This window comes from Corvus hawaiiensis, chromosome 35 (genome assembly GCF_020740725.1).
Source record: "Corvus hawaiiensis isolate bCorHaw1 chromosome 35, bCorHaw1.pri.cur, whole genome shotgun sequence".
In the NCBI taxonomy this organism is placed as follows: Eukaryota; Metazoa; Chordata; class Aves; order Passeriformes; family Corvidae; genus Corvus; species Corvus hawaiiensis.
The window spans coordinates 1,292,773-1,315,438 of NC_063247.1; the positions used below are offsets into that span (position 1 = coordinate 1,292,773).

The window sequence follows — 22,666 nt, forward strand, 5'->3', positions numbered from 1 at the left end:
GCACCCAGAACGATTTCCCAGGAAGTCCAAGTCCCCCTGTCCATGGGTGGATTTGCAGACTGGGTGCAGCCGGGCACACCCAGGGGTTTCCATTTCCCCAGCAGGCCCATTGTTAAGGCTATGGAGCACATCTGGGAGATGGGTTCTCCATCAGGACGGGTTCCCAGCTCCTCATTTTTTCAGCTGCTCTTTTAACAACCCCTTCATCTGCTCAACCAATTCCTGCAGCTTGTGGATAATCTGGGATATGAAAAACCCAGCAGTCTTCATCACTGTCTTTTTCACAGGAACAGACAAAGCATTCCAGATCACAGTATCAGCAAACCCTATAAAAACAGCCAATTCCATCCCTTCCTCCTTTATGCATTGTGTGCAATCTCACAAAATTTACCAGTGACCTTTGGGTCCTGGCCAGTCATTTTCCGGAGGGTATTTAGTGTTACATCCCTGAGCAGCCACAGCTAAAGAATTTGTATTGTCAGCACTATTTCACATTATTATTTATTATATATACAATATAAATATTATTTTATATATATAATATGATATTATTACTAGTTAACTTGCACAAAGACATTTGAGCTCAAGATTAAAAACTTCTTCTATTGCTCCATGTGGGAGCGTTCCAACAACAATTGTTCCTTCTGTTGGTGCTGTTTGCAATATGCTGTTAACAAAATCCATCCTCCTCTTCCCAAACCCACAAGCTCTTTTCCTTTTTCCATATCCAATTTTTGGATGCATTTTAAGACATCCAGCGCTTCAGCTCCTTTTAACCGACTGCCCCACTGCTCTCACGGTGCTCCGACCTCAGCCCACTCCAGAGCCAGCGAACTCCAGGGAAGCTCTTCCCATCCAGGATTTCAGACAGGACTGATTCCTTACATTTACATTTAAAAAGTGACATTTTGGTGTGATCCGGCCAGACTACACCAATTTTGTTGTACCAGTGGGCAGGGCCAGCACCAAAGACACAGACACCAACTGAAGGAATCCCTGTCATTTGCTACAGCTCAAAGCAGCAAAGAATCACAGCAGGAGCAGCTCAGCAATGCCCCCAGTCATCAGTGCCAAAGATTGCCTGCAGTGATTAACCAAGATCCAGCCCCAGTTCCCCTCAGACTTTACCATCACCCAGAGCCACCCATCAGCTGCGGGAAGCTGTCCCAGCCAGGGACTGGAGAGCCACTCCCAGACACTGGGAATTCCTGCAGCTGCCTCCAGCCACAGCTGAGGCTCCAACCCCGCTGGGAGAGGGCCCAGCTTTGACAGTGCTGGACAAACAAACTGACAGCACTTCCAGTGCGGGAACATCTGCTTTCATCCTCCTCTTGGCTTCCTCCTAAGCCTGCCCAGGGCTCAAGGAGGAGCCAAGGGAGCTGACTTTGACCATACAGCCCCAAACAAGGCCAGATGTGGGATTTCATGGCCTTGTCTGGCTTCTAAACACAGAAAGGTCAATACGTTTCACTAATGAGTGGATACATCTATCACAGTGCTAATGATCATGCATATTTCGGTAATGAGCAGATACAAAGATAACCTTTGGTTGGAAGGTTCATCCAGAGGTCACCTTGGCTCAGGGCCTCTTGTTCAGGCCTCAGTCAGGCCTCTTGTCCAGGCCTTGGCACTTCAGGGATGTGGTTTAGTGCTGGGCTTGACAGTGATGGGTTAATGGTTGGACTCGATGAGCTCCGAGGTCTTTTCCAACAGGAAAGATTCTGTAATTCCAGGATTCTATCTGCTGCATTCAGCCAGGTCCATGGTAGCAGCATTATTTTGGTCTAAAAGGCTCCTCTTGCTCAGCTCTTGTGGCCTAAGGCTTCAGCTCCTGGTGCTGAGCTGCTCATGCTGAACGAGACAACTCGGAGAGAAGAATACAGCTCATCCAATTCCTTCTGGCACACGGAGAGGGGAGGCTGTGAAAACAGGAGCATTGTTTGCTGTGGCCTCCTCTGTGCCCTTCACGCCTTTCAGCGCTTTGAAACAGCCAAGAGCTTTCTCCAAGAGTGCAATGAAGCAGCTGTTCCTGCTCCCAGCTCTCGCCCTTCCCAGTCTCTAAACTTGACTGCTTTTGTCCCTCTTGCTGTGCCCTCTGTGCCCCCGGGGCTCGGTGGCTGCTGCCCAGGGCTGTGGCACTGGCACAGCTCCAGTGCTCGAGACCCTCCTTTCTCTGCCCTTGGAGCTGCCTGCTCACAGCAGTGTAATAAATGGTTAAAAGTTTTTTCTTTTGGCTAAAAAGAAGTTAATAGTTACTTGTTATATACAGTTAATAAGTTGATTATTATTGCGAGTGTACGGGTGTAATGCTGCTATGTGATCGCTAGATGGTGACACCAAATGGGGGAAGAGTGGTAGGTCTACAGAAAAGTGGAGAATGTTCTGGAATGTTCTTAAGATGACTTAATGGTTTATGATGTAAACATCTTGAAGAATTATTGGTTAGAGGGCAAACCAATCACTCGACGTCCCAGAGATTGATGGAGCTGAACGCCAATGAGGACCCTAGCAACGAGCCACCAGAGGGAGGATCGGAGCTCCACCAATCATAACATCAGAGGGACTATAAAACAGCCCCGGGGCTGAGCCCCTGCGTGGCGGGGTTTTCCTGAGGAACCTGGGTCCGAAGCAATGCCCTGTGCGTCACACTGTTGGTTTTTTTTCTGGCTTGTCGCGCGGAGCCTGGGCTTATCCTGGGTTCCCGCTCGCAGCGGTTAACAAATAAACGCGTTGACTTTTCGTTTAAAAGTCTCAGCCTTGTTTACAACAATTCTGGGGCCTCATCCGGGATAAGCCACGCCCCCTGGGCGGTCCCGAGGGAGGACAGGTCCCGGGAAGACGTCTCTGGCCGATTTTTGCCACCCGGAGTTTGGATTTCTTCGAGACCGTTGACGGCAGCTGGCTTTCCCGAGTAACGGCTGAGAGCACGACAACCCAGAAGGGAGAGGGCCCTCCGAGAGGGAGCGGGGCTCGCAGGTACGCCGGGTAGTGCTGTGAGTGGGGTGAGGCATAAGGGGGTGCGAGAGTGTGTGTTAGGGCGGCTGGTTGTGGCGGGGGCTGCGTGGAGCGGGCTCCCGGAGCGAGTGTGGAAGCGAGTGTGGACGAGAGAGTGTGGTACCCTTAGGGACCCCAGGGAGGGGGAGACGGGGGAGTACCTCCTTTTCGCCGCCCTTACCCGCGTAGGCTCCCGTTCCTCCGTGGTTGGAGGCTCCGAGGGGTGGCGTGGCGCTGGGTGTGAGGGCTTCTGGACTCTCGGGTGGGACACCGGCACACGCGGTGAGATCCCAACGGGGGGGGGCACAGTAGCCTCACCGGCCACGGCCGCCTGGAGGGCAGTTCCTCAGGCCAGATCAAGGGCGGGTCTGGCACCTGGGGAACTAGGACCTTTGGAGGTTGGAGGTTAATAACTTCTGCCTGGGGACCATCAGGTTTGGGTGGCCACTGGACGGGGGATTGCCCCTTCCCTGGCAGGGGAAGGGGAAGGAACCCAACCCAAGGGGGATTAGGACCCCGAGTGAGAGATCCCGAGTGTGGACTCACGAGGGGGGCAGTATCTCACGGCGCCTCAAGCTGGGAATCCTGTGTGGGGGGGATTCATTGAGGGAGTGAGAAAAATTCCTTGCAAACGCGGTGACAAGGAGAGGCCACCGGTTGTGAGAAGCTCTCTCACTCAGTAGGAGTGAGAGGGGGGTTAGAACCTGCCAGGATAGGGATAAGTTTTATTCTTATTTGTTATATGCCTAAGTGATTTTATCTTCTTAATTTGGAATCCAAGACTACTTGGGTGTATTCTGTTAGTAGTATTTGTTTTATTTAAATACCTTTTTTTAATAACTTCTTATCAGTAATAGATATATGAATTTCTTTGGGGAGGGGGGGAAAGAGATTGATTTGGTCGTGTGATTGCGGGAGACTTAATAGGCGAGGTCCTGAGGTGAGGTTCATCCAATAGTCCTCAGGCCGTCTATTAAGGAGAGAGTGTATGAATGTAGAATATTTAGTTTGTGTAGGTGCTTTTATTTGTTTTGGAGTGTTGGTAACTTCACTGGAGCGGTCAGGGCTTGGTAAAAAGCTGTAAAAGGTGTCTTACAGCTAACGAGCGCTATTTTGCGATATATATAATTGTTCCAATTATTCATTCGTGGCATTTTTTGTGTTGGCAGTTTGTGCTTTAGGTTGGAACTCAAGACTACTTGGGTGCACTTTGTTAGTCCTTTTTTTTGTTATTCGGAAGGGGTTTTTTTGGCGCATATTAATTAGTTAAAGAAAGGTCTTACAAAAATTATTTTAATTGCGTAGTTGCTGCGGTGAGCCCGGCGGTGGGGTTCTGAGATGGTAGTCCCCAGACCGCCTATCAGGCAGAGAGGAGAAGTGTCTAGTGGCGTCAGACGAACGCCATTTTGCGATATAAATTGTTCTGATTATTCTTTAGTGGCATTTTTCTGTTGGCATTTTATGTTTTAGGTTGGAACTCAAGACTACTTGGGTGTATTTTGTTAGTCCTTTTTGGTTATTCAAAAGAATTTTTAGTGTATATGAATTAAGTTTAAAAGTCTTATAAAATTATTTTAATTGCGTGGTTGTTGCGGTAAGCCCGGCGGTGGGGCTCTGAGATGGTAGTTCCCAGACTGCTTATCAGGCAGGGAGGAGAGTGTGTCTAGTAGCGTCTGGCGAACGCCATCTTAAACTGTCGGTGTCTAAGCCATTTTACGATCTAGGCTGCAGAGGAGAGGTGATCGGTGGCGTCTGGCAGGAGCTATATTAATTTTTTTTGGAGAACTCCCCGGAGGAGGGAGGGTTCCCCCGCTACAGGCCGGAAGAGCCTGGTGGGGTTCATCCGGTTTCCAGTTGGGCCGCCATTTTGGTTGTAGTTTTTGGTGGGGTGCATCCGGTTTCCGGTTGGGCCGCCATTTTGGTTGTAGTTTTTTTTGGTCTCCGATCGGAACTCCCACGATCGGTGTATTTTCCCACGATCCCTTTGAGGTTCCTACATACAGGTTTATCCCTTTTCTCTCTCGTTTTATTGAAACGCTTTGTGTTATCATTTGAGACTGGCAGTCTTATTAAGTTCTCATATTAAGGGATTCATAACTTGAATTATTTTAGTAATTTATTAAATATTTAAATTGTAATCCAAGTATTATACTAAGGAATTAAAACTTGTATTATTTTAGTAATATTAAATAATTAATTTAAATATAAATACTTGAATTATTGTGGTAGTTTATTAAATATTTAAATTATAATTCAATTATTTTATTAAGGAATTTAAAACTCATATTATTTTAGTAACTTATTAAATATTTAAATTATTTATAATTAGTACATTAAGGAATTAACTAAAATATAATTATTTGAACTATTTTAGTAATTTATCAAGTATTTAAATTATAACCCGATTATTATTAAATATTTAAGTTATAATCCAATTATTATATTATTAAATATTTAAATTATAATCAGATTATTATATTTATTAAATATCCAAATTATAATCCAATTTATTATTGAATCATGGGTCAGTGTGCAGGGAAGGATTCCCAGAATACAAAGAAGGAAAAGAAAGAGATAAAAGACATTCCTCCCAACAGTCCCTTAGGGGAAATGCTGAAATTTTGGGATACTGATACAAATTTAAAGAAATTGGACAGAATTAGAATGATTAATTATAGCGTTGAAATTTGGTCAAAGGAAGTGATTCAGGAGGGGCCTGTTTATTGGCCCTGATACAGATCTAAAGAAAAATGGATGTGCAGGGCCTTAAACAAACACATTAACTTAAAAGAAAACCAAAATGAGGAAGAAATATTATATGCAGCCTGCTGGCTTGAAAATGAAATCTGGGATAAGAAGATAAAAGTGTACAAAATGGAAAGAGAGGAAAAAAAGGAAGAGAAAGAGGAAAACTCTTAAGAGGAAATGGGATCCTCTGGATCACCTCCCAGCCCCCTCTCCACCAACACCACCTGTAGTTCACCCTCCTACCCCTCCAGTACCCCCTCCTAGTCAACCAATACCACTGCCTGCATCTCCACCTGCACCTCAGCCTCCTCCTGTATATACTAATCCAGAACCCAAAACCCCAATTACCTGCCCGACACCGCTCCCCACTTCTTTTGTAGTCCAGCCTTATTCTCCAAACCCCTCTTTAATATCTCAGAGTCTCCCTATGTCCCTTATTACACCTCCTACATTTCAGTCTGTTCCCCTTAGTTTCTCTTTGATGTCTCAGTCACCTGCTGAGGAACCAGTTTCTAATAAAAGAACTGAACAGGGAGGGGATGGACTCCAAAGTTCTTGAGGACTTGATGGACATTGTTGTTGCAGAAATGGAGAAACAGGAAAAATCAGAAGGGAGCTCAAGTCAGCACAATTATAACACTCGGTCTCAAGCAAAGAGGTGTCAGTCCAAGGAAGAAAGTGGAGAAATTGTTGCCCTTGAGAGAGGTACCCATGGGAGGTGTTAGGGGAGGAATTGGGTTTGTAAATGCACCATTAACAGCCTCTGAGGTTAGGAACTTTAAAAAGGAAATAAAGAGTTTATTGGAAGACCCTATAGGGATATCAAATCAACTGGATCAATTTCTAGGACCTAGTATAAATACATGGGAGGAATTGAACTCTATTTTAGGTATTCTTTTCTGCCCGGAAGAGATCCAATTAATACGTGCAGCAGGGATGAGAATATGGGAAAGGGAAAATAGGATTGGTCCCCGAGGGGAGGAAAAGATGCCAAATAATCAACCAGACTGGGATCCTAATGAGGAGCTGGGGAGAAGAAATATGAGAGATTATAGATCTTTAGTAGTGAGAGGAATACGAGAAGCAGTTCCTAGGACAAGTAATGCAAGGCTAGCTTTTGATAGCCAACAGGAGAAGGACGAGACACCTAGTGCATGGTTGGAAAGATTGAAAAGAAACTTCCAGCTGTATTTGAGTGTTGATCCAGAAAGTCCAGAGGGACAAATATTGGTAAAAATACAGTTTGTAACCAGGGCATGGACGGATATTCGGAGGAAATTAGAAAAGATGGATGATTGGCAGGAAAAGGGCCTGAATGAACTGTTGAGGGAGGCGCAAAAGGTGTATTTGAGGAGAGAGGAAGAAAAGACTAAGACGAAAGCAAAGATTATGGTGGCCATAGCCAAAGAGAGTGTAGGAGCTGGGAGGGAAGAGTAGGAAGGAGAGCAGAGTGTAAGAAAGTATGTACTAACGATTACCAGCACTTTAAAAGAACTGCGACAGAAAGGATATCTTCCCCAGGCAACACCCATCGATTTTAACATCCATACGTTCCAACCTGGCGACTGGGTTCTAATCAAAACTTGGAAGGAAGAACCATTAACTCCCAATTGGGAAGGACCTTTTCAAGTCTTATTAACCACTGAAACTGCAGTGAGGACACAAGAGAAAGGGTGGACCCATGTTTCCAGAGTAAAAGGACCGGTGCCAGCTCCGACCGAATGGACAGTGGTGGGAACGACGGACACTAAGTTGACTTTAAAGAAAAAGCCACCAGAGAAATTATGAGATTTTTAACGGTTTTAAAGGAGTTATTAAGCTATTTATAAAGTGTTAATCATTAACTTAGTATTTTTAAAACTTACAGATTTTTAAAGTTGAAATGTAATTGGTGAACAACTATTTGATAAGACCTGTTTTAATATCCGGTGTTTCTCGTTACAGATCCGAAGAACTCTGAAGGAATAGAGCATCCTCCCATGCACCTAGTAATCAGACCCTAAAAGGAAGAAAAATAAGTTGACGCAAAAAGGGAGATTGTCACCGCAACAAGAGGGTAACAGTAGCCAACGGGTAAGAATACTGCAAGGGGGCAAGACCGGATCAGGATACACTCTTGCCACAGAGAGTCGCGGATCCTCTAATTGGGATTAGAGGGGAGACATGGGTGGGAGAGTGCCCTGTACCGGACCCCTGCTGATAGGGGTTCTCCTCATGATTAACATCCAAGCAGGAGGAGCACCACCCTGTGATAAATGTTACTACCCCTTGTATGCGGGAGATTCTCGGACGGCCATCCTAAGAACCCATTCGAATCTGAGCCCTAATTGTGCCAACTTTTTAGAGCTACAAACCTGCATAGAGGATGGCCGAACCTATTGGCTTTTTGAGAATGTAAGGACTTTTAAACAAAAATTGCTGGGAGAATGCCCTATGAAGGAGAAATGGATCTGCTCTGAGAAAGACCCGGCAAAGCAAAAAGAAAAAGCAGGAAAATGGGAGCCAGACTTGATGAGAGAAAAGGAAGTAAAAGGGATAATTAAGAAGGGACCTGAAATCAGAATGATGGGAGGAAAGAACCTGTTCCTAGATCTGGTTGAGAAAATAAGCCATGAGTGGAATATAACTGATTGTTGGATTTGTGGAGATACCCGAATGGCAGAGGTTTGGCCTTGGGAGGGGATTGCTTTGACCCCACAGGAGACCCTAAAGATAATGGAGAAGGAATCATCAGGACCAGATGAGAGGGAGGAAGAAGAAACTTGGAGCTTGAAGTCGGGAGTCATCGGAGAAGAATGTCTGTAGAGGAGAGGTCCTAAATATATAGCATATGTGGGTGAGCTTCCCTGCAAAAGGTATTTTGTAACAAATGGTACACACCAGTGGTGGATCCCTAAGGCTAAGGATTTGTATTGGGCAAGAAAACAAAAACAAGGGTGTACATATGTGGAACAAGAAAAGTTACGTTAATGTATTACCAGGGAACCCAACCCCTTCCAAGACGAACCGAAAATTTCAAAATTCTGGAGTAAGATTGGCATAAACAATGTAAGTTTTCATAATTACTGGCGAGCACCAAAAGGACTCTTCTGGTTATGTGGGAAAATGGCCTATGTTATGCTTCAAAAAGACTGGGCTGGGAGCTGTACCCTAGGCATAATAAGACCCTCCTTTTTCCTACTTCCAAGAATTGAGGGACAAAGTCTTGGGATTCCTCTGTATGATGAATTGGCACGGAGAAAAAGGGACATTCAGATAGGAGGAACCCAGAAGTGGGGGGAGGATGAGTGGCCACCTGAGCGGATCATAGCCACCTATGGTCCTGCCACTTGGGCCCAGGATGGATCATGGGGGTACAGGACTCCAATATATATGTTGAATAGAATTATCCGCCTTCAAGCACTGGTGGAAATAATATCTAACCAATCCACCCTAGCTCTGGACTTAGTTTCTGCACAGTCCAGACAAATGAGAACTATGATATACCAAAATAGGCTGGCCCTAGATTACCTGCTAGCCGAGGAAGGTGGTGTGTGTGGAAAGTTCAATTTGTCCAAGTGTTGTGTAGAAATTGATGACCACAGTGAAGCTATCAAAAATATAACTACTAACATCAGAAAATTAGCCCATGTCCCTGTACAAAGGTGGACCCCGCTGTTTAAATCTAATTGGTGGGACAACCTACTAACCGGAGAGTGGTGGAAGAAAGCATTGATAATTGTTGGACTCTCATTTGCTGGTTTCCTATTCCTGCCATGTTTAATCCCCTGTTTTGTTAGACTTATAACTTCTGTTGTGCAGAATATGCCCCTCATTCAGGAATTACAGACACAAAACCAGGAGAAAACTGCGAGAATTAGAGTGCTGCAAGCGGATGAATTAGAAGAGGATCAGGAAGGAAAGAAAACCCCTGAAGCAGCGAAAGAAATATATAAGAAATACCAAAGGCTGCAGAAGATTTGTAAGAATTATGAGGACACTGCCTAATAAAAACTGTAAAACTGTGAGATGGTTGATGCGGGCAAAAGCCCGATCAACGTTTTAGAGGGGGGAGTTGTAATAAATGGTTAAAAGTTTTTTCTTTTGGTTAAAAAGAAGTTATTTGTTATACACAGTTAATAAGTTGATTATTATTGTGAGTGTACGGGTGTAATGCTGCTATGTGATCGCTAGATGGTGACACCAAATGGGGGAAGAGTGGTAGGTCTACAGAAAAGTGGAGAATGTTCTGGAATGTTCTTAAGATGACTTAATGGTTTATGATGTAAACATCTTGAAGAATTATTGGTTAGAGGGCAAACCAATCACTCGACGCCCCAGAGATTGATGGAGCTGAACGCCAATGAGGACCCTAGCAACGAGCCACCAGAGGGAGGATCGGAGCTCCACCAATCATAACATCAGAGGGACTATAAAACAGCCCCGGGGCTGAGCCCCCGCGCGGCGGGGTCTTCCTGAGGAACCTGAGTCCAAAGGAACGCCCTGTGCGTCACACTGTTGGTTTTTTTCTGGCTTGTCGCGCGGAGCCTGGGCTTATCCTGGGTTCCCGCTCGCAGCGGTTAACAAATAAATGCGTTGACTTTTCCTTTAAAAGTCTCAGCCTTGTTTACAACAGCAGCCTTTTCCATCTGCAAGCTCCACATGGACAGGGACTACCCACCTCTGCTCCTTGCACACCCTCCAGGAGCCCAGGGCTGCCATCTCCAGTCCCTGCTGGCACTGAGGGCTCCCAGGTGCCCCAGGCTGCTGTGACACCGCTGCCAACGGGAGGGAACAGCGGCAGCGGCTGTGCTGAAAGTCAGCTCCATTTGCTGCTACTGCTGTGGGCCCCAGAGTCAGGGATCAGATCCAGGCCCTGCTGCTGCTCCCTCAGTATTACCACAGGCCTGGGCCCTAGGGTGTATCACCGTGTCCTGCAGCCATAGGGAGGAGGAGGAGGAGAGAGATCCAGCAGGCAGGAATTGTGCAGCAAGATTGATTTATTTAATTATTTTACAAACTCTTTTATAGACTTTTTTCTTCATAGTCTAATTGGACAAAGGACCAGCCACCCCTTGGGGTGATTGGCTAAAATCCTAAAACATCCATTGTCAAAATATTTTCCTACTATACCATAAACAAGACTTTTCAAGGTTGCAGGTGGCTTGATTGTTTACATAACTCTGCCACGTCTTCGATGAGAGAGAAAAGTCTCTCACAGACTTAGAAAATGGCAAGAAAATCCTTGCTAGCAGCATTTTGGTATCTACACCTCAGGATCAGGCACAGTTTGGGTGTTGCTGTCAGTGCTAGCGGGAGCGGGCGCTGGAGCAGCGGGTGCTGACAGTGCCCCAAGCCCCGGGGCCCGAGGGGTGCCTGGGCTGCGGGGCTGGCAGGGAGCTGCCCCTTGTTCTCCCTGTGCCTCACTGTAGCGGGTTGAGTTCGAAACCGGGCAGAAACACCAGTTAAATGTAGTGGTTTTGGTTCAAAATATTCATTACTTACTTATTTTCCTTCTGTGAGATAAGAATTAGGAGAAAAGCAAAGCAGGCACAAACCTTAAATAGTTGCAGTACAATGAAAGAGTTTTATTACTAATAGAATTAAAAGTAAAGAGAAAATAACAAAACAAAATTAAAGCAAATCCCCCCCCCCCCCCTTTCCAGCACTTCTCTCCTTTTACCCAACTCGCACAAAGGATAACAGAACATGGGATGTTAGTCAGTGTTGCAGTTCTTGAAAAAGTCTCTCTCTTATGCTTAAGGAAAAAAGGGTTTTCTTCAGTTGCACGTGGTTCCCAAACTGCCACCAACAGCAGACCCACCTGGAAACAATCAATCTGCTGTGTGTAGAACATCTCTCCCATGAAAAATCTCACAGATCCTTCACACTACAAAACATGGGCCATCACATGGGGTTATTAATCTTTTTAAGGATAAGTTATTTTGGCCTGCACACAAAGGCTTTTTCTTTGCCACAAGTCTCTAACAGCCTCTTACTACTTCTATATAGCCTGGCATAGGCACTCTTCATAATCTTCATAGGCCACACGACGATTCTCCATCCCCCCATGTTCTTCAAATGGATTAAAGAGACAAACAGTTTGTGGTACTACAGTTTCTTACCACGGCATGCAAGAAGGTTTTTAAGCTGTGCGCCAGAATTGCAGCACCGCCCTCTTTTCTCCCATCGCCATGCTCAGCTTCATGTGACTCACTTCTCTTTCTCTCTGACTCTGACGCCGCCATGTTGAAGGGTGTTCTTGTTCGGGCTTTACGGTGGAGAAAGCCTCGCTCCCTCTGTGCTGCTGGCTGTGTGGTGTCCTCTTCAGTTCAGCACGAAGTGTGCTGGCTGCAGACAGGAGGCTCTGCCGGCTCCCGCTGGTTCCGCTGGCTCCGCATGGAGAGGAGAGGGACCCGCCTGTCCCCAGAAGCCGCACTGGATGGGTTTAGCTGTGAGCAGTCCATGGCTGGTTTTAGCTGCGAGCAGTCCATGGCTGGTTTTAGCTGCCTGCAGCTCTGGGACAGTCCCCCCGCAGTGATCCAGGGTCTGTGCCGCAGCATTGGGAAAGGGGGAAAGCAGCAGTGGCCCCGGCCAGGCCCGGTGGGGCCGGGAGGCTCGGAGCCCCCCCCACCTTCTAGCAGGCGAGCGCCGACAAAAAGGGGAAGTCCCGCCTTTCCGTGCGGTTTAAATATGTAAATTGTGAGAAGCGTAATTGGTCTTAAAGATTGTCCATCAACTCAGGGTCAACCCAATACACTCAGGCAGAGCTGGGCCGCTCACAAGTGGGGCAGCGCAGCAAACAGGGAGCCTGCGAGTCCCTGCCAGCCCTGTCTGCTCAGAGATTGGGCCTTGGAGCTGCAGGGAGACAAAGGCAGCTGCTTCTGGTCCCTCTGCATGTCCCCGTGTTCAACAGTGCTGCTCCATCATTTAGGACGTGTTTTCTGTTTAATTAATAGAAAAAAAAGATAAAAACCAGAAAATATTATGAAACATAAAACCAAAACCCACATGTGGAGTGAAAAATCTTTTGTAACTCTGGATTAAGAGTCTTTTCAAAAAGACAACTCAGGTATTTGTAAATATGCTGAGGGCATTGATCCATCTTACTGACCTCAGCAGTCCTATTTTAAAGATTTTGGGCTTTGTTTCCAACATTGTTATTTTAAATTGTGGCTGAAGCAATAGGAAATTGATTGTGCCCTGCCAGCTCTGAGCAGGACTCGCAATCTAAACTCTGTCCCACCCCAACTCATGGAGAAGATGCCCTTCCTTCTCACCCTGCCAATGAGCTGCACATTCCCTCTGAAATTGTCAGGGGGTTCTTAAAGACGCAAAGTCCCACTCAGGGCTTTTTGCTCTGGTTTGGCAGTGGAGAAGGGCAATTCTTCCTCCATCAGCTCCAGGCTGCACTGCCTCAGGAACACGGCCCACTCACCAGGTTGGGCCTGCTCGTGGCACTTCCAGAGGAGGAAGAAAGTGCAATGGCACAATTCCAGCGCAAAAGGAAGGAAGAGTGGGACAGACAGAACACCCTGTGCAGATCCAGGTGTTCAGCTGGGACTGTGCAGAGTTTGGGTTCTTGTCAGTGGCATGTGTGTCCCTGAGTGCAATCTCTTGGCCTGCACGAGAGTCTCACTCACCTGCAAAAGCAGAAAGCTCCGTCGCTGTGCTCGCAAGGGGCTCGTCTGATGCAAAGCTGTCAGAGCCCTGTGAGGGGAGAGCGGGCCCAGCCGTGCCCGGGGCTGAGCCCCAGCAGAGCCCTGGCAGAGCCTGGAGCAGCCTCAGCATCCGCAGAGCCCGGCTGCAAGGAGAGAAAGCAGAACCCGCCCGTCAGCTGAAGCCTCCTGTCCCCTTGTCCCAGCCGCCCGCAGTGCCCAGGCCGTGCTGGCCGTGCTCAGAGCTGGGCCCAAAGCTGCCCAGCATTGCTGCCTTTGGGAGCAGAGCAGGAGGGCAGGACATGTGCCCAGCCTGCAGCCAGCCATGGCACAGCCACCTCCTCAGCAGCTGCCCTGAGCCCAAAAGCAGCTTGGCAGCCACTGAAGAATTCCCTGCAGCCGCCCCAGCAAAGGGGGAACCTTTGGTGCCCGGCCAGGCCGTGCCATGCCCAGCTCTGGCAGCATCCCCCTGGCTCTGGACTCACCTGCACACTGGCCGTGGAGCGTGTCTTTGGAGAAGGTGCCAGAATCAAAGGCCATCATCTTCAGCTGCCGCTGGCCAGCTCCAGGAAGAGGTTGTGGTCCTTGAGCTCGTCTTTGGTGGCTCCAGCAGCAGCAGCCCCACCTGCTACAGCTTCTCCAGGGGCTCCTTCTCCTTCCCTGGGGGCCACACCAGGCTCTCAGGGTTCTGCCCAGGGCCCCAGCCATCAATGAAGCAGACAAGCAAAACCAGGGGGATGGTGGCCACCAGTGCTTGCCAGAGCAGGCCTCCAGCTCAGCTGCAGCCCAAGGGCTGCGTGTTCCCTTCTGATGCTCCCTGCTCAGAGCTACAGGCAGGACAAAATAGTCTGCTTTGCTTTGCCACTGATTGCCAAGAGATGGGTGGGGCTGTTACCTGCCAGGCCCCTGGATCACACTGTGCCCGTGGCTGTCTGCCATCCTCTAGGGCACATGAACACCCTGCAGCCAAGGCTCACTGAAGAGCTCTCCAAGGACGGCCTGGCCAAGGGCTGCATGGACAAGCACCTCTTAAGAACATCCTGGCACTCTGGGCAGAGAAAGCAGAAACCACCAGGCAGCTGCAGAAGGATCCCGCCCGCTTTGTCCCCCATTCCCGTGCCCAGGCCATGCTGGCTGTGCCCAGAGCTGTGCCTAAACTTGCCCATGCATTCTGTGCTTTGGAGGGCAGCAGGAGAGCAGGACATGTGCCACCTCCTCAGAGCTGCCACAGCGGGATGCTCCTGAGCCCGCTGCTGCCTCCCAGCACTGCTATTCCCCCCGTGCCGCAGAGATGAGGGATCCACACAAAAGGAACCAGACCAGGAGCCGACACTTTCATTGCCTGCCAGAAATGGGTCTCATTTTGCTGTGCATTCCTTTCCTAGCAGGTGTTATCTATTAAAAACAAGAGAAAAAAGAAAAGAACCAGAAAAAGTAAAAGAGATGAAAACAAAACCCAAATGTGGAGTGAAAAGTCTTCTGCAACTTTGGATTCAGAGGGAATTGATATTTTTGTAAAGAGAACTCAGTTATTTACCTTTTTTTCGGTTTTATTCAGAACTTACATTGTTTTCCTTCCTTCCTTCCGAATTCCTTCTGAATTCCTTCCTTCCTTCCTTCCTTCTTTCCTTCCTTCCTTCCTTCCGAATTCCTTCCTTCCTTCCTTCCTTCCTTCCTTCCTTCCTTCCTTCCTTCCTTCCTTCCGAATTCCTTCCGAATTCCTTCCGAATTCCGAATTCCGAATTCCTTCATTCCCTGCTTTCTTGCTTTCATTATTTTTCTATCTTTTGCTTTCTGTTTCTATTTCTTGTTGCTTGCTTTTTCTTTATTTTCTTTTTTCTTGTCCTTTTCCTTTTTCTTGTTGGTTTCACGTTATTCTGTTAACTTCCCAATCATTTTGCTGCCAAAAAAGGAAGCCACTCAGTCCATCCCTTAAACACAGCATAGGAATCGGTGTAGATACAGACAGGAGAAGTATTCTGTGCCTCACATTGGAAAACACTCCAAACAGCTATCAGCTCGCCAGCTTGGGCACTGCCTTCCCCCTCTGTGATAATTCCTTCACCTGAGGAAGTGTGGAGGGCTACAGCCTTCTATTTCCACACCTTTCCTTCTCGCTTGGCAGAAGCATCTGTAAACCAAGAATTTGCTGACTGTTTGGGGGAAAAAGGAGGGGCTACTTTAATGACTGAGGCAGGTTTGTCCTGGCTGCTACCCAAGTTTTCAGTTTCTTGGATTGCCAGATCTTTTACAGCTCCTTCAGTTATTGAGAAGACGCTACAATCATGTTCAATCTGAGCATACCACTTCCTTACTGAGGCCCTCTGGGCCACCCCGTCAGGTGGGAGTGGTGCCAGTAGAGACGGCCTTAATAACTTGGAAAGGGCCTCTCAAAGTTGTTGTGCAATCTTGTCCACGTCTATGAGAGCTAAGCTAACCACAAACAATCCTTTCTCCCAGGTAGTGTACCTTTTTTCAGCATCTTTGAAGCCACGGGAGTAAAAACCAACAGGCTTCGTCGGACCCTCAGGACCCCGCTGCCATATGTGTACTGACAACCCTGAGGAGACCTGAAAAGCATCTGTAGGATGAATAGGGCCCAGGGCTTGGTGAGGCTGTTGCTTCAAAAACCAACAATTGCAGTGCTTCTTCTTGAGAAGCACTCCATTCCCATTTTGTCCCTTTTCTCAACAAGTTATAAAGAGGTCTGGCAATTATGGAAAATCTGGGATGTGTTTTCTCCGGAACACTAACAATCCTAAAGCATGTTGGAGATCATTTTTGGATTCAAGCATTTTAATCTGATCTAAAGAGGTTAGGGTATCAGGTGGGATACATGTCATACCTCCTTTCCACCAAATTCCCAAAATTTTCACTTCATGTGAAGGGTTTTGGGTTTTTTCTGAGGGAATTTGCAAATCAAGGCTTTCTAAGTGGGAGGTTATTTTCTGTTGGGTATCTCTCACTTCTAGTTCATCTCCTCCCACAAGGGTATCATCAATGTATTGATAAACAGTCACATTGTCAGCTTTGGGTATTTTTTCTGACTCTTGGGCTAAAGCATGATGAGCCAGGGTAGGAGAATGTTTGTACCCTTGGGGAAGCCTAGTGAAAGTGTGTTGCTGTCCTTCCCATGTGAAAGCAGAACGGTCCATATCTTCTGGCTGTAAAGGTGTCATAAAAACCATGTCTTTGACATCTATAGGTGGCATGATTGAATGAGCCTTTTCTTGAATCAATGTTACTAATTCTGCCAGATTTGGGACTGCTGCTGTAAGAGGGTCTGTGTTAGCATTTAGCCTACGAAAATCTATTGTCAGCCTCCACTTCCCATTAGGATTTCGCACTGGCCACACCGGAGAATTGAAAGGAGAATGGATATTAAGTATTACTCCTTGTTCTCGCAGCTCCTGTATCACTGGCTTGGTACCCTCTTTGGCACGCAGGGGAAGGAGGTATTGTTTCACATTAGTTACTTTGCTGAATGGTAGGGAGGCTGCAGCTTGGAGCAGTCTGATGTTAAAACGTGGTGTGCCAAAAGACCACAGAAGACCCTCTGAGTCCTCCCACTGCCTCCCAACGAGGGCATTCATCCCTAATAAATTGGTTGGAATATCTCCAATCACCACATTGATGGAGAGTTGGTTTTCCTCTCCAGGCAAAGTGAGCTTGACTAAGGCCACATTCATAGATTCTGTCGTTCCCAAGGCATTTAAAACACAATATCGGTTCTTTGTTGGAACAATTCCACACCTCTGGGCATCTTTCTTTGTCAGCACAGAAATTTGTGCCCCAGTGTCAATCAGAAAAGTTACAGGTGCCCGTTTAAAGCCTGTAATAGCTGTGATCATTTTATCTCCTGTTTTATTTTTAGTGAGCATTCTCAGGTACACCCATGCGTCGTCTCTTCGCCCACTGACAAGAGACGGAGGGTCTAGTTTCCCTGGTTTTGATCATTGGTGATAATCACTTTGTTGCTTTTGTACTTGAAGACAGAGGAACGCACTGCCTGAGAAGAAAAGGGCAGACAGCCCAGTTTCTTTAGATGTGAAATCACATAGTACATGAAATCATGAAATGTTCCCTGGTTTGGTTTTTTAACGAAATGTCTTGTTTTAAAAGTCAAATGTCTGCTAAGGAAGGTGGGAACCTTCCTGGAATGGCAAGAAGACCGCTCTCTCCAAATCATTATAACTTCGAAAATTATGGGGCTTAAACAATGCAGGAAAGGAGTAGCAGTTCTTTAGCACAGAATATGCACAGAACAAACACCAGCACACGCACAGGAGGTTCCCCCGGCGAGGGCCGTGTTTGCCCTTTGCTGCAGTTACGGCCACGCCCGGCAGGGGCCGCTGGCGGCTGCGGCGGGCGCGGGGCGGGGCCGGGGGCACTCGCGGCCGGCAGGGGGCGTTCCGCTGCACGCTTGGCCCCTCAGCAGGGCGGGGGCAGCGGCGGCTCGGACACAACGGAGCGAAGGGAGCGATTCCCCAGGCACTCAGGGGACGGCGGACACAGCCCCGGCTCCAGGCGGCACACCGTGCACCGTCTGTGCATTCCCGAGCGGCAAGGAGGCAGGGAAAGCAGGCACATTCGATCACATTGCCGAATTGCAGCCTAGCAAAGTCCCGAAGCCGAATGCACAAAAGCTCCCGCAGCAACCACGCAAGCGACTGCCCCGATCCGCCGGCGGAAGGGAAGCAGGCAGTTTTACACCGCAGTCACTGAATTCCAGGATTTCCGTAAGTCTCGCGCAGAGCGTACACCTTTTGCACGATGTGCGACTGCCTGGGCAGCCTTTAAAAACACGTGCCCTAAAGCAAAGCCCTCCATCCTCCCCAAGGTTTCCCGGCTGCCAAATCCTAAAGATACAGTGACAGTCTTTTTGGCGCAAAAGATCATGGGATAGATACCTTATGGTTAGGAATCCCCACCCAAGCCGGTGTCCTTCCAGGGAGTTGGAGAGAGAGGGAAGGTCCTCCCCGAGCCTCCTTTTCTCCAGGCTGAGCCCCCCATCTCCCTCAGCTGCTTCTCCTCAGACTTGTGCTCCAGAGCCTGCCCCAGCTCAATTCCCTTCTCTGGACACGCTCCAGCACCTCAAAGTCTTTCTTGCAGTGAGGGACCCAAAACTGACCCCACGATTCGAGGTGGGGCCTCAGCGGTGCCCAAAACAGGGGGACGGACAGTCACTGCCCCGCTCCTGCTGGCTGCACTGTTGCTGACCCAGGCCAGGATGCCAATGTCCTTCTTGGCCACCTGGGCACACCTGGGCTCGTGTTCAGCAGCTCTTGGCCACCACCCCCAGGTGCGGGGCCATTGGAAATTGCACAGAACGGTCAGTGCAATGTGGGGAGTTTAGTAACAACTCCAGGCAGCCCAGTCCGATTTAGGGACTCTGTGGCCGCTTTGCTAACAAGTCAAGGCGGCCCAGTTCCCTTTAAGGGCTCTGTGGCCGCCTGAAGTAACCAGCCCGTAGCGCTGCAGGGGGATGTTGCGAGCCAAGTGCAGGTGTAAACTATGTCCTTGGACACCAATTCCCGCTCTTGCAGAACGTTTGGGTTTCTGCAGTGATCCCTCCTGCCCGGTGGCCGAAGCGCCTTCTGCGCGCCCGCGTTGCCGGCCATGCTGGCGGCGCAGCCACGGAGGAACGGCCGCTCCGCGCGGGCCCCGCGGCCGCCGCTCCCCAGGGCACGGCCGAGCGCTCCGCGCGCGCAGCGGGACAGGGGGCGGAGGCTGCGTCGCTCGCGCTGCTCGGCCCGCGGGCGGAGCGCGCGCCACCAATGGGGAGCCGCAGGACGGGCGGGGCTGGGCGGGGATTGGCCGGGGCCGCGGGGCGGGGGCGGGGCCCGGAGGGGCCGGTGCCGCTGAGGGGCCGTGGGGGCGGCAGAGCGGGAGCGGCGGCGGCGGGGCGGGCGCGGGGAGCGGGCTGTGCTGGGGGAGTGACCCCCGGCGAGGGAGTGACCGAGCCCCGGCGGGGGACTGACAGAGCCCCGGTGAAGGAGTGGCCCCGGGCGTCTGGGTGGGTGCGTTCCTTCCTTGCCGTGGGTGGGATCGGGCCTGGAAGGGAGCCAGCCGTGTGGGCAAAGGGGAGCGGCGAGCCGCCTTCCCCTCACATCGCTTCTGAAAAGAAGCCTATGGGCTACTAGAGGGAGCGGCCTTCAAATGAGACAGTGGGGATTCGGATTACATATTAAATTTTTTTTTTTTTTGCTGTTGGGGTGGTCAGGCGTTGGCACAGGTTGCCCAGGGAGGTGGTGGTTGCAGAGGGTACGGTCAGGCTCAGTCAATGTGTAGAGAATGGATCAGGGTAGGGCGATGAGGCACAGCGAGCCGGGAAGTCAGTGCGTAGTTCGGACTATAGGATGATGATCTTTACCATAAGAAGTGTTTGATCAGACCGAAAGAAAGCTGTAGTGCATGTTGCACAGAGAGAATCAGGTGTTGCCGAGTAAGTCATTCTCCATTCCCACTGAATTTTTGCTTGGATAGGATTCTGTCTTGTTCTCTGTGGTGTAAATGACATATATGGAGCAAGGAGTCTGGGCAAAAGCATCCAATTGACCAGGTCCAGTACAGGTAATGTTATAGCAGTAGCAATTTCTCAAATTGAGAAAGGCAGTTAAGTTTACAGGACTTTATTTCCAGAGGTTTATGAGAATGTGGTGAAACTTGTTTTTTCCTTTTGCCTGTATGTGTAAGTAATGAGCCCTATATTATCTGTGCATCTTCAAAGAAATTTCCAGTTAGCAGGAAGTTTAAGGGATTACTTTGATATCATTGCAGTGCTCCAAGCAGTGTCCCACTAATGTCACCCTTGAAAACTGGAATGTGAAGGACCAACAGCTTGCTCATCTTCATGCCTGGGTCACTTTGTTGCATGCATGGCAGTGCTGTTAAATTTGTTTCTTCCAGAATAAGAAAAAAAATTTTAAAAAATTGGAGGATTGTTGGGGGTGTGTATTGGATTACCTTTTGTCCTGATATTTCCTATTTATTGCTACTCTGTGGTCAATGTCACCTCTCAAATTTGAAGATCACCTATGAAATCTCTGTAATATGCTGGGAATTTCAAATATAGAAGTGTCAATATTTGCAAAATATTGGGTTAAATAAAATCGAATGGGAAAACACAGCCAAAGCTGCTGGTAATTACTTGGAGCAGTAACCAAGTTGTTTGGTTGGATTATTGTAGGAAAAAAAGTTACAAATGCTCACTTGAGGAGGGCACGAGAGGCTGAGCGACTCCCAGACTGCCTTAGATCTGCCTAAGGGAAAGAATCCATGCCAGTGTTGTAGTGTGTAACCTTTATGGATTGTCAGCATTCCATTTCCGGATGGAATGGAGTGGGGAGAGGGGAACCTGCAATACCTCTGGGAAGGGAGGATGCCTTCCCACCTGGGAAACCTCTGTCACAAATGGCATTGCTGAGCTCAGGGCTCCATCTCTGCAGCATAAGGGTGGTTGTAGAGGAATGGGATTGCTCGGTTCCAGTTTCACTCTGACCGTGAGAATGTCAGCAGGAGAATGTGCTGTTGCCTCGTGGTGGCAGCCAAACTATTTCCTGCTCTTCCTTACCAGTCTAAGGTTCTGATCATGTGTTAACCTAGAGCTGCACTGCCTCAGTTGGTTCTATTCCATAATGCAGAGCCTTCGCTCAAGGTTAGAAGTGATGTGCAGTTGAAGATAAAACTGTAATAGCGTATTTGTTCTGCTTTATTTCCTACAGGATAAAGTCTCAATGTGTGTATCAAATCAAAAGCTGGCTTTACTTTTAGATGATGGATACAGATCTATGTTATGGCTACTGGGCAGGTAATGAAGCTATTTTTTTTAAATTATGCTATCCAAACTTTAAAAATGTATTTTCCATTAAAAATGCAAAAAAAATTTGCCGTCCGAGGTAATGTAAAATACGTGTTTTATCATCTTCCTGTAGTACAAATCAAAACAACAAAAACTATCTAGGAAGTGTCTGTTGCACCAGCTACATCTCTATAAAGTAGCCTGGAAAGATTGGGGAATCAGTACAAGAATAAACCAAAGGAAAGGTCTTCTGAGCAGAGGAAGTGAAAACAGGAAACAGATGAGTTCCAAAGGGAAAATATAAAAGAGAGAAACAATTGCCAATGTTTTTGCAAAAATAAAAAAGGACAAAGATGTGTGGTTCCATCTTGTAGCTAGAGGATCTGGAGAATTGTATATTTTAAAATTCTAATCTGGACAGAGACAATGTGCAATCCAGGTTATGAACTAAGAAGAGTTGTAAGAGTTATCAGGCATAGTCACAATAAGAGTTGTGAGAATGAGCTTCAACAAACTCTGTGTCCACTGTAAAAGAGTTCCAGAAGAGATGATGTATTCATAGCTGGCATAGAGGAATCAAGTTACGAAGCCTTTCTTGTTTAAGCAGGAGATAGAAAAGAGGAGGCCTCCAGTAGGGAACTCCCAGAAGCCAGAGGCAGAGCAGCGATTGCCCTGGAGCCGCCAGTTCCCGACCGAGGTTCCAAGAACGATGTGGCAGTACCAGAGGAGAAGACTTTTGGTGTGGTACTGCAAAAAATGCTCCAGCAGCAACAGCAGATGTTCCCATCTGCAGGGCACTTAGAGCCCTCAGCAATGGAGAAGAAGGATGAGGATGAATTCCACACGTCGGATACTCCTGGCAGGAGACTTGACCGTACCTGGTGCCTCCGTGAGAGCTGCAGGACTGGAGACGGAGGAAGCCCTTTGGACAGGACTCGCTGCTCCCTCCGAGCCGCGGCTCTCAGCAGAACCGTGTCATTGCTGAGGATGCACCTGGCCAGGAAGAGCCTTGCAGAGGAATAGGAGGCCAGCTCATTGCAGTCAGGGAATGGCTGACGGGTGTTTCCCAGCAGAACTTTCCTGGAGGTGCCGGTTCCAGTCCGTGACTCGCACGATGCTGCCGTGCTGCCATAGGAGAAGGCCTTTGGCATGGTGCTAGAGAAGATCCTTGAGCAGCAAAGGCAGGTGTTGGCAGCTCCAGGGAATTCCCTGGGGTCAGCAGTGGAGGAGCAGGATGAGGAAGATCTCCACGCTTGGGCTGCTTGTGGCAAGAGCGTCCATCCCTGCCCGAGCCTCAGTGAGAGCTGCCGGAGCGCAGACGGAGGAAGGCCTTTGGACAGGTGCAAGGTAGGAAAGATGCACGGTCCCCAGTCGTGGGGTGAGCAGAAACATTTCTTCCAAGCATCCCTAGCTTTTAGAATAGTTTCAGTCTCAGGTTGGAATAGCGTGAGCCTGGCAAGCCGATAGTCTAAATGTTCCGATGTCT

The 22,666-nt window shown here is 48.4% G+C and overlaps 3 long non-coding RNA genes across 3 annotated transcripts; all 3 read left to right on the forward strand.

The window, feature by feature from the left end:
- Positions 1-2,653: 2,653 nt before the first annotated feature.
- LOC125319090 lies at positions 2,654-7,766 on the forward strand. The gene is made up of 2 exons (XR_007200591.1): positions 2,654-2,976; positions 7,687-7,766. It is a non-coding gene; the product is annotated as an uncharacterized LOC125319090 (long non-coding RNA).
- An 11,520-nt stretch (positions 7,767-19,286) lies between these two features.
- Positions 19,287-21,846, forward strand: LOC125319075. Its single transcript, XR_007200589.1, has 3 exons — positions 19,287-19,395; positions 21,104-21,189; positions 21,788-21,846. It is a non-coding gene; the product is annotated as an uncharacterized LOC125319075 (long non-coding RNA).
- On the forward strand, positions 19,702-20,291 carry LOC125319076. Its single transcript, XR_007200590.1, has 2 exons — positions 19,702-19,824; positions 20,160-20,291. It is a non-coding gene; the product is annotated as an uncharacterized LOC125319076 (long non-coding RNA).
- Positions 21,847-22,666: the final 820 nt, after the last annotated feature.